This window comes from Gavialis gangeticus, unplaced genomic scaffold, assembly GCF_001723915.1.
Source record: "Gavialis gangeticus isolate Ggan-Ray unplaced genomic scaffold, GavGan_comp1, whole genome shotgun sequence".
Lineage (NCBI taxonomy): Eukaryota > Metazoa > Chordata > Crocodylia > Gavialidae > Gavialis > Gavialis gangeticus.
In genome coordinates, this window is record NW_017729033.1 from 7,118,751 (window position 1) to 7,128,597 (window position 9,847).

Genomic DNA, 9,847 nt, shown 5'->3' on the forward strand with positions numbered 1-9,847 from the left:
GGGGGGGGGGGGGTATTATGTTAAAATAACTGAAAAAGAAATTTTTACAGAAAAGCTTCAAAAATGCGCTAACATTTCCTGTGAATACATTTATTATTGTTCTTATTATTGGGTTAGTTTTTGTCCAGCCATCTCAGATTAGTGTCTTACTGCTGCTGCTTGCTTTCCCTACATGATCTGTTCTCTCTTGATCTGAATTACCCACCACTCCCCTCCAGACTCTCTTTCTCTGCAGCCTTTTGGGTCTCCTATGGCATTAGATCAGCTTCGGAGAAGGCACAAGCTTCTGAGTAATTTATCTGCTCCCTTCAGCATAAAAAATATTCAGGAAGATGGTGGGAGCAGCTGGGTTTATTTTATCTTTATGATGTAGCCTCAAGCTTCAGCCCCACAGAGTATGCACCTCTGGAGCAGTCTGCAAACTTTATTCAGAAACCTTTCGTTTGCTGAATGTATCCATCAAAAGATTATTGTGCTCAGCCAAGTTGCTTCTGTCTCTGTGCTGGAGGTGCAAGGGCAGCAATCCTCTTCTCTGCTCCTTGACTTTGGAATCGGCAGAAAGACAGTTTTTGTTCAGTAAAGCAAACATGCATGTAATTGCTGGATTGGTTTGGTAGGGGGAAAGGGGCGAATGCAGCTCAGATGGAGTGACATTATGGGGAAAGAGACATTTGTTAATGGACACATTTTCTACCCTGATAATTGGGAACGGATTTTTTATTTGCTTTTTTTCCCCATGTCATTATTGCTTAGGTTCTCACACTGATTCTGTCCTCTCCAGTTGCTGGTGGGGAAAAAAACCCCAGATTGGCTGTTTAAGATCAGTCCTAGGATTGAGCTCTTCCTGATCTCTGCTATTTGATACAGGATTGTGCTAGAAAGATAAATTCAGGTCTGCCCTCATCCTAGGATGATCATGTGTCCCATTTTCTCTAGGACAGTCCTAATTTGAACACCTGCCCTGGGTGTCCTGTTGGTTAAGTCAAATGGACATTTTGCTCTGCTTTCAGTGGGATGCTCAGGGCACATCTCTAAAATGGGACCCTCTCAGTCAAAAAAGCCTTGGCTCTTATGCATACACATGCATTCGCTGCCATGCTCAGCTGAGGCTGAGCTCCAAGACTGCTGAGCATGCTGGGAATGGATGTCCAATTTTGACACTCGGGGAATATGGTCACCTTACCTCTGCCTACATCTGGCAATACAACAAAAGCACTGATGGCTGACTTCTTCTCACTTGTTCTCTATGCTGTTTTTTGTTGTTTTGAATTTTCTCCAATTCCTTCAACATCCTTTGCTGCCTCCTCCTTGCTCAAATCTTGCCTTATAAAAGCACCTGCCTGCTGAAAAGCCTTTCCGTAGCAGTCCATGATGTTATTAAAAACATCACCTTCAAACTATATGACAGCATGTGTGAACACTGCATCATCTGTATCTGGTTTAGAAGAAAGAGAAATGTCATGTCTGTGACTCATTTATTGCAAGTGGTAAAGTTTTGTGTAAATAGGTCTGCATTCACACTCTGCCAAGGACCCATAGAGCAGCTGTGACACACAGACTACACGCATTCAAATGTGAGGGAAGGATGGCCTTGAAATGAAGGGGTAAGGAAGATGTACCAGCATAGCACTGCCAACAACAACAAGGTTAAAGCCCCTGTGGCTCTTACCATGGCCCAGTGCCACCGAACCCTATCATCAGTGAACCCTGGCAATGCTGGTTTGGGTGGTACCTATCTTTGATCTGGGTACCTAGGTGCCTACCCTTCTCTGAGCACTATGCCATCCTCTGTCCCCTTCCCCATTACTGACATCCTCATTAGTTATGCTACTGCAACCTGGCATGAGTACTGATAGTGAAGGCATGGCACTATGGTGTTCAGCCAAGAGGGGCCAAATTCTATCCCCCTTTGAATACTTGAATGGCAATTGTGTCAGTGGCATTTTTGACCACAAAGATCAGGTACAAACATTACACTTTTACTGCTATAAGGGATTGGAAGCCAGTCTATACCCTTAACAAGACAGAAATTCAGCACAACAAACTGATCTAAGTCCATAACAGAAGTTCAGTGCACACTGACTAGTTTAAAAAAGGTGGAACTGGTTTAAGATTTGCGCCCCCCCCCCACCACCAAAGGGTGAACATGTGTACTGTTCACTACTGATCTAAACTATGCTGCTTACAGAAAACCGCATAACTTAGATCGATTCTGCCTCAGCCTTTTTGAATGTCTGTACATAGCCAATAAATTGTAAAATGTGCGTAAATGCCCAAAATGCTACTTATGCAACTATTTGGTGATTCAAGGGTTAATAGAATTTGGCCCTAAGTTCCCAGGATCACAGGAGTTCCTGCTTTGTCTAAGCTGCTTGGGCTTCACTCCAACTGGTACCAGAGCAACCCAGATTGAAGTCTATTTGGGTATATTTACATGAAGCAACCACTCCTCCTAACTTGTGCATGGACATAACCTCCGTTTTTCTGCACTTCAGCCTCTTATCTGTAAAACGAGGATGCTATTTTTCACCTCTCCAATGGGCATTGTGAAAATCCAGCCATTAATGTGTAGAACATGCTCAAATACAATGATGTGGTCCATGAAGGCATACTGAAAAAGATATAGATACACACACATACATATGTTGCGAATCACAAGCCAGGGTGGAAATTGAGAAGGATACAGGCTTGCTTTACTAGCCCCGATAAAAATGCAGGGACCAATGAGTTCTGCACAGACTTTTTTTTTTTTAATGGCAGAGGAAACAAAGTACTGGCTTTAGTATTTAAGAGGAGTAGGAAGAATAATATCCTGTACCACACCGGTTTAGAGAAGATTGTAAAAAATAATTAAATGATTCTACATTAACATTTGTTAGTTTCTCCTCCTAAGCCACTTCCCCAGCAGATTAATGTCATCAAGAACATTAGCACATTTAAAAACACTAAAGGCAACATGGCTGCACTCTTGTTTAAAGAATAAATGAGAAACAGCATTTTGTAATGGCAATTCATCACTTAAAGTGTGCAGTTAATGGGAGGATCAACAGTAATACAAAAGCAAATCTTCTGGTAAAGTAAAGAAATGCAGCAGCCTAAAGTCTGAAATGGAAGGAAGACAGTCTCTGAAAATGGGAAGCTTGCTGGCTTGGTTAGCCTTCAGGCAGTCTGGCAGCAAATCAACCTGACGACAGAGATCTGTGCAGATGAGAAAAGCAAAATTGTTGCACAGCTGAGAGGTGAGCTCGTCAGTCATTGTCCCGGGTTGGGTACTGCTCTCAGGTGCATTGGTGGCTAATCTAAGAAGTGCCAGTATTACTTCCGTGCAGGTGGGACAGCAATTAGGCATTAATAAGAAATAAAAATATGAACAGAACTGAAGCCTTTCCCAAAATGCCAAATGGAAAAAAGAGATTTGGGGGGGAATCAGTGACTTTATGCTTTTGCACATTTCTTTGTTTTCTGTTTCAGGCCCATAAGCATAAATCCTGGGAGAGGCACTCATTCTATATACATATTTATGATTCAATGCAACCAAAAAGTATCAGAAAATTCATGACACAGGGAAGCTTTCTAGTTGCTCATCTAGAGGTAGTTCATATCAATTTCGGATTTCAATAATAATCTGGTAATTTTGGGGACGGGAGGGGGTAAAACTGCACTTGGTATGAATAGGCAAGGAAGAAACGAAGACTATTTATCCATTGCCAAACACAGTAATAATGAAAAGAAAACGGTTTATGAATTGCCAGATGTAGTAATAATGCTTGATGCTTCTGTCTACAGATCTGAAAATCCTGTTAAAAATTCATCTCCACTAATTCATCTTCAGATCTGTAACTTAGAAAGGTAATTATTTTCATTTTTCATCTGGAGAAACTGTAGCACAAAGAGCTTATATGTCACACTGAAAGCTTAGGGCAGGACTAGAAATAGAATTCAAATGTCCAGACTTCCAGACCAACGCTTTAGTACTAGCTTCATCTTGTCTTTCATTTCAGCATTTAAAAGTTTGTGTATTTTTCTGTACAAAATTGGATGGGGTTCATAGGTTCATAGTTTCATAGATGTTAGGGGCTGGAAGGGACCTCGGAAGAATATTGGGCCCAGCCCCTTGCACCAGGCAGGAAAGACAACTGGGGTCAGGTGACCCCAGCGAGGTGACCATCCAGTCTCCTCTTGAAGATTTTTATGGTAGGCGATTGCACCACCTCTGGAGGGAGCTTATTCCACTATCTGGACACCCTGACTGTGAAGACATTTTTCCTAATGTTGAGCTTGAAACAGTCTTCCAGGAGTTTATGACCATTACTCCTGGTTTTCCCCAAGGGTGCCCTGGTGAACAGTTGTTCAGAGTCCTACCTTCTACAAGCCTAGCCACATAGACGACTTGATGAATTTTCCCAGGATTTTCCCTGCGATAGAAGTTAGGCTGATTGGCCCATAGTTATCCAGGTCCTCCCTCCTTCCCTTCTTGAAATTGGACACAACATTGGCCCTCTTCCAGTCCTCAGGGACCTCTCCGGCATAGCACAAGTTTTGGAAGAGCTTCGTCAGGGATTCCTTGATGACTTTGGCCAGCTCCTTCGGTGCTCTCAGATGAAGTTCATCTGGTCCTGTTGCCTTATACATGTCTATTTTTTTGTTATTGATCACACACCAGTTCTATGGCAATAGTAGGAAGGCAGTCATTCCTACCCTGCTTATTCTGTACCCTATCTGGCATAATTTTCTCCTTGGCCTGGTGAAATACTAAGGCAAAGTAGACATTCAGGAGTTCATGTTTTTCCTGAGTGTTGGTGACCAGCTGTCCCGAGTTGTTGAACTATGGCCCCACACTCCCATTTGTTTTCCTCCTGTTCCCTCCATCCCTAAAAAAAGACTGTTTGTTGTCCTTGATTCCTGTTGCTAATTTAAGTTCAATCACTGCCTCAGCCTTTCTAATCTGTTCTATTTAAATTATTCACAAGCCCATGTCAAGAAACTTCTTTGGATGAGAAGAATCTATTAAGTTGCATAAGGGTATATATTGTTTGTTCTACTGACTTTTCAGATACGTTTGTTTATTTCTTCATAAAACCAAGTCTCTTCATTAAGATCAAGCACATTCTGCCTTTCACATTTTATGCGGAAACTCTTCATGAATTTTTCATCACAATTGCTCTACTCTCCCTGGTTTTCAAAAAGGTTTTAAAAGTCAGTTGCTTACAAATTGAAGCAATTTAGTCCAAATTTGAGCACCTCATTTTTTGGCACCAAGTTTGGCTTGGGAAGAAATCCAAAAATGTTTGCGTTCCCCATGGGTGAAGTAAACATGCTTCTGATTCATGGGGGTCTTGCAGGCTATTGTGAAGGAAGAGGTTTTGGAATCAAAAGAGGGAATAAAATCCCAACTGGAAAATATTGCATGATTTATCTCGAGTGATCATTTCCTGCTATACGCTGTTTAAACCATAGAAGTACTGTTATGCAACAGTCTGTGACAACATGATGACTATTCAGGCAGAACAAAACATGGATGCATCCCACCTTGCCAAAATGTCTGCAGACATGACAAAAATCGCTACTTTGTGAACACAGCTCGAAACTGAAAGGGAGCAGAGTTGCATTGTATTGAGGTCCCACCCCAGGGTTTTTTCACTCGCTTTTCACTCTGTGGCCGTTGCTACCGAAAGGAACAGCCACAGCACTGCAAAGATAATTGAAAGAGTATTATATACAAAGAAGATTTAGAATCTATGTTTTCAAACCTACCACAATTAATCACTTCTTTCACGCAAAGCCGTCACCAGCTTACTCCGATTCACCACAGTGAACTGAATTATGAACAGGTCATTTGGGCATGACATATTATTTAGGGATAAATTCTGCCTCTAATTGTATTGTCAAAGCTCTCATTGAAGTCAATAGGAGCTATGCATGCACATCAGAATGCAAAATCTGGACCTCACTTTTTTTCTGCCAATCACCGTGTGATGAAATATGCATTGCTTTTGTGAATACTGTTATTGCACAGTGCCTATATTACAAAATCTCTGCTTCAGAGGTTCTTCATACAGGACATCCTTCTCCAGAGGCATCAAAGAGGTGCATTATATTCTTAGTAGCCAATTGCCTGTCGTGAATGACTGAGTGTTTAAGGGAGTATTTACATGGCGCCTGGTCAGCCCCCTGGTCATCCTTTGGGGCGGGCCGTGTAAGCAGTCCCTCTGCTGCTGCTGCCTCCTCCTCCAGCCTCTGGCACAGCAGCTCCCTCCCCACCGCTCACCTCCTCCTCTGCCTCCTCCCACAGAGCAATGGGGCTCCCGCCTCCCTGCCTGGGGAGGCAGCAGCTCCCTCCCTGCCTGAGGAGGCAGAACCCCCACAGCCAATAACCGCCAGCCCTCTCGGTGGTGCATGCGCAGTTGCCCAAAAGTGCTATGGACAGACAGACACACAGACCGACAGACTAAGACCTTTTTTATATTAGAATTCTTCAGATTGTCTGATGGAAAAGCTACATCCATTGTGATGCTACCATGGGTGTATGTGTAGCAGGCATATGCTTGCAGTGCTGCTGTTGGCATGCCCTGCCTGCCCAAGTATGCCGCAACAGGGCCTACTCACCTGTCATGACTTGATGTTACCTGAAGTTTCACTGGAGGATGTTGTTCAGTGGTTCTTGATGACTCTGGGCACCTTCGCTGGTGTTTCTTCTGTGGGGCTCCTTACCTCCCTTACATCCCACCCCCTTCCACTCTGGTCACCTGCTTTGGGTCTTGGCTGGATATGGGTGGGCCACAGGTGCCATCAGTTCCTCCCAGGAGACTTTTCTTTATGCCTCTGAATGGACAGGGGCTCTGGGTGTCTCCAACTGAAAAAGTAGCAACTTTCATAGATTTCATAGATTTCATAGACATTTGGGCTGGAAGGGACCCTGGAGGATCATCGAGTCCAGCCTCCTGCCCCAGGGGCAGGAAGTCAGCAGGGATCAAAGGATCCCAGCAACATAAGCATCCAAATGTGTTTTGAAGGAGTTCAAAGTGGGCGCTTGAACCGCCTCAGGTGGTAGTCTGTTCCAAACGTTGGGGGCTTGAACAGTGAAGAAGTTCTTTTCTATGTCCAGCCTGAACCGGTCACAGTGGAGTTTGTGACCATTCGATTTTGTCATCCCTTGGGGGGCTCTGGTGAACAGTTGTTTCCCCAGATCCTCATGAGCATCCCTGATAAATTTATAGGTGGCCACCAGATCACCCCTGAGCCTGCACTTTTCCAGGCTGAATAGCCCCATTGCTCTCAGCCTCTCAATATGTGAACTGAAATTCCTTGAGTGGGATGCAAGTGAGCAGGGCAATGAACCTCGCTGCATCTGGCACATCTTCTCAGTGCCCCCACCTATATGTGGTGCACCTTGTATGGCCACTGTGTGATTCCCTCACTGGGGATATATCCCAAAGAGCACTGTGCCCTGGGTTGGTTGGACCCTGGCCATGTCCTGTGGGGCATTTCCTCATGCCTCTATGACCCTCTGGGTCTTTGCACTGGCTGGCTGTGGATTTTAGTACCTGAAGCCATTCAAGCATGGTGGGCTGTCTCACCAAGCTCTCAGGTGGGTTCTTCCCCCTGACAGGTCCTGCTGATCCCTCTTGGGCGGTCTTCATCCTACCCCAGTTACCCTGTGTGTACCTACTAGTAACGTTCCATGCATGTGGGTTTTCGGTGAGGTCCAAGCCCCTAGGTCCATCTGTAGCTGCTCCTCTGCTGGGGCTCCCTTTCCCTCGGCAGCATCATTTAGGGCTCCTTGCTCCAAGACAGGTCTCTGATGTCCTTGATGCTTGTAAGGGTTGGTTCAGATGCTGTGGGGGAGTCTCAGCCATGGTCTGAGCTGCCTTGCTGCTCAGTGCATGGTCCCACCAGGTCAGTGGTAGCAGGTTGGGGGTTGTAACCAGGTTGTGAGGGTACATGATTTCGCTTTAGTCCTTGAACAGATTAATGGAAATATAGGAGGGGTATCTGAAAACTTCATTGCAGTATGGAGTCCTGGCATGGAAAAGACTGAGAAATATGAGCATTAAATGTATGATTAAATGAACTGGAATGTCAAGAAATAGACCGTTGTACATATGCCCTGTTGCTTATATTCTTCTGCTACTTGCTTGTGTTGGAGACTGAATATTAGGCTAGCTAGACCTGTGGTCTGTCCCACTACAGCAGTTCATATGCTCTTAATTCCAAAACAAATATCTCCCTGGCATACCGGTGTTCCCCTGGGGAGCAGATGAAAGAACAAACACAAGGCAGCTGTCATTTTTGTTGCTTGATGCATTACTGCAAGGCTACCCAACTGCCAGCCCATGGGCCACATCTAGCCTTCAGGGGTTAATTTGTAGCCCACAGACTCATGCTGGACTCCCACTTCCCCTATTTGCTCTGCTTCTATGGTGGTGACTGACGTCTCTGTGGCAGACAGTATGGCAAGAGGGGGCCCAATAAGCTTACTGCTCTTGCAACAGCAGGGAGGGGGCTCCATGTAGTGGTGGAGAAGACTTGTGCAGCAGCGGTGTAATAAGGGGTGTTGCTCACATGGAAAAGGGGCTTTGCATGAAGCCCACATGGTGTGCAGCCTGGGACCCAGGGCCCATACCCAGTGTCATGTACAGCCCCCAACTGCTCTGCAACTGGACAGCCCTGCCTTACTGAAAGGCATTTGGATACTGTGGTGATGAACCCAGTCAAAAAAGCTACAGTGACAAAAAGAGTGGGGCACCATCTAAAAGGAGACAAGAAGACAGCTGTCATCAGAAACACTTCTGCTGAGATTGTCTCATGATGTTCTTGTGGTCCTCCACCTGGATGGCTGTCTACCTGCTGTTTTGTCCTGTTTTACATGTACATTGTAAGCATTTGGGGGGGAGGGGAGGGCAAGGGCTTCTCTCTGCATGGTTGGACAGTGCCTGGAGTCATGGAGACGGCATCTGTAGGTGCTGCAGGGAAATAAAAATGTTGATGTCTAGTTCAACACTGGCTGGGTGCAGAGTTGTTTGATTGTTTGCTTTGTGACCACCGATCCATCAATGAATTGAATTAAGATACCAGGTTATTTCAAATGGACACTGAAGGGAGTGTAGAGGTACTTTCTGGGAACGTCTACATGTGCACATTTACTGCAAAGTAACCAAAATTACTGCTCAGTATGGGCATATGTCTACATGTGTGTGCCTGTACTATGCAGTAAACATGGAAAATTGCACTGACTTGAGTGTAAATTTGATACCTGCATGGTATCAAATTTATGCCCAATTAGTTACTGTGCAGTAACCCAGGGATTCTTCCTGTTGGGTGTGCCTAGCCCCTAGGGGGCTGGCCTGAGCTTGCCCCAGAGCTCTTGGCTGGCTGCCTTTCCTGGCTTCAGCCTGGAACTAAAGTTAGTCCCAAATTGAAGCCAGAGCCAACTGCCAGCACTTGGGACTAAGGTTAGTCCCAAGGGCTGGTAGGCATGTGGCCAGAAGCTGAAGCTCCCCCTGGTGGCCACAGGGACACATGTCAGGCTGCTCTGACCTGGGGCTAAATTTATTCCCAGGTCACCTGCACATGTAGACCCCAGACTATTCCTGCTTACTGTGTAGTAACTTACTGTGCTGTAAATTTAAGCTAGTGTGAATGTATGTGTAGACATGCCCACTAAGTATCTAAGGCAGGGTGGTACCTTGGATACATAAAGGCAGTACCTGTTGGATGGGCCCAGATGTAAGTTGCTGAAAGACTTTGCATCCCATCATCCATCTTCTGAGTTCTTTTCACTGTGATGAGCTATTAATATACTAGAAGCCTGTTTTTCCAGTGGCCTTTATATAGTCATGTGCCATTA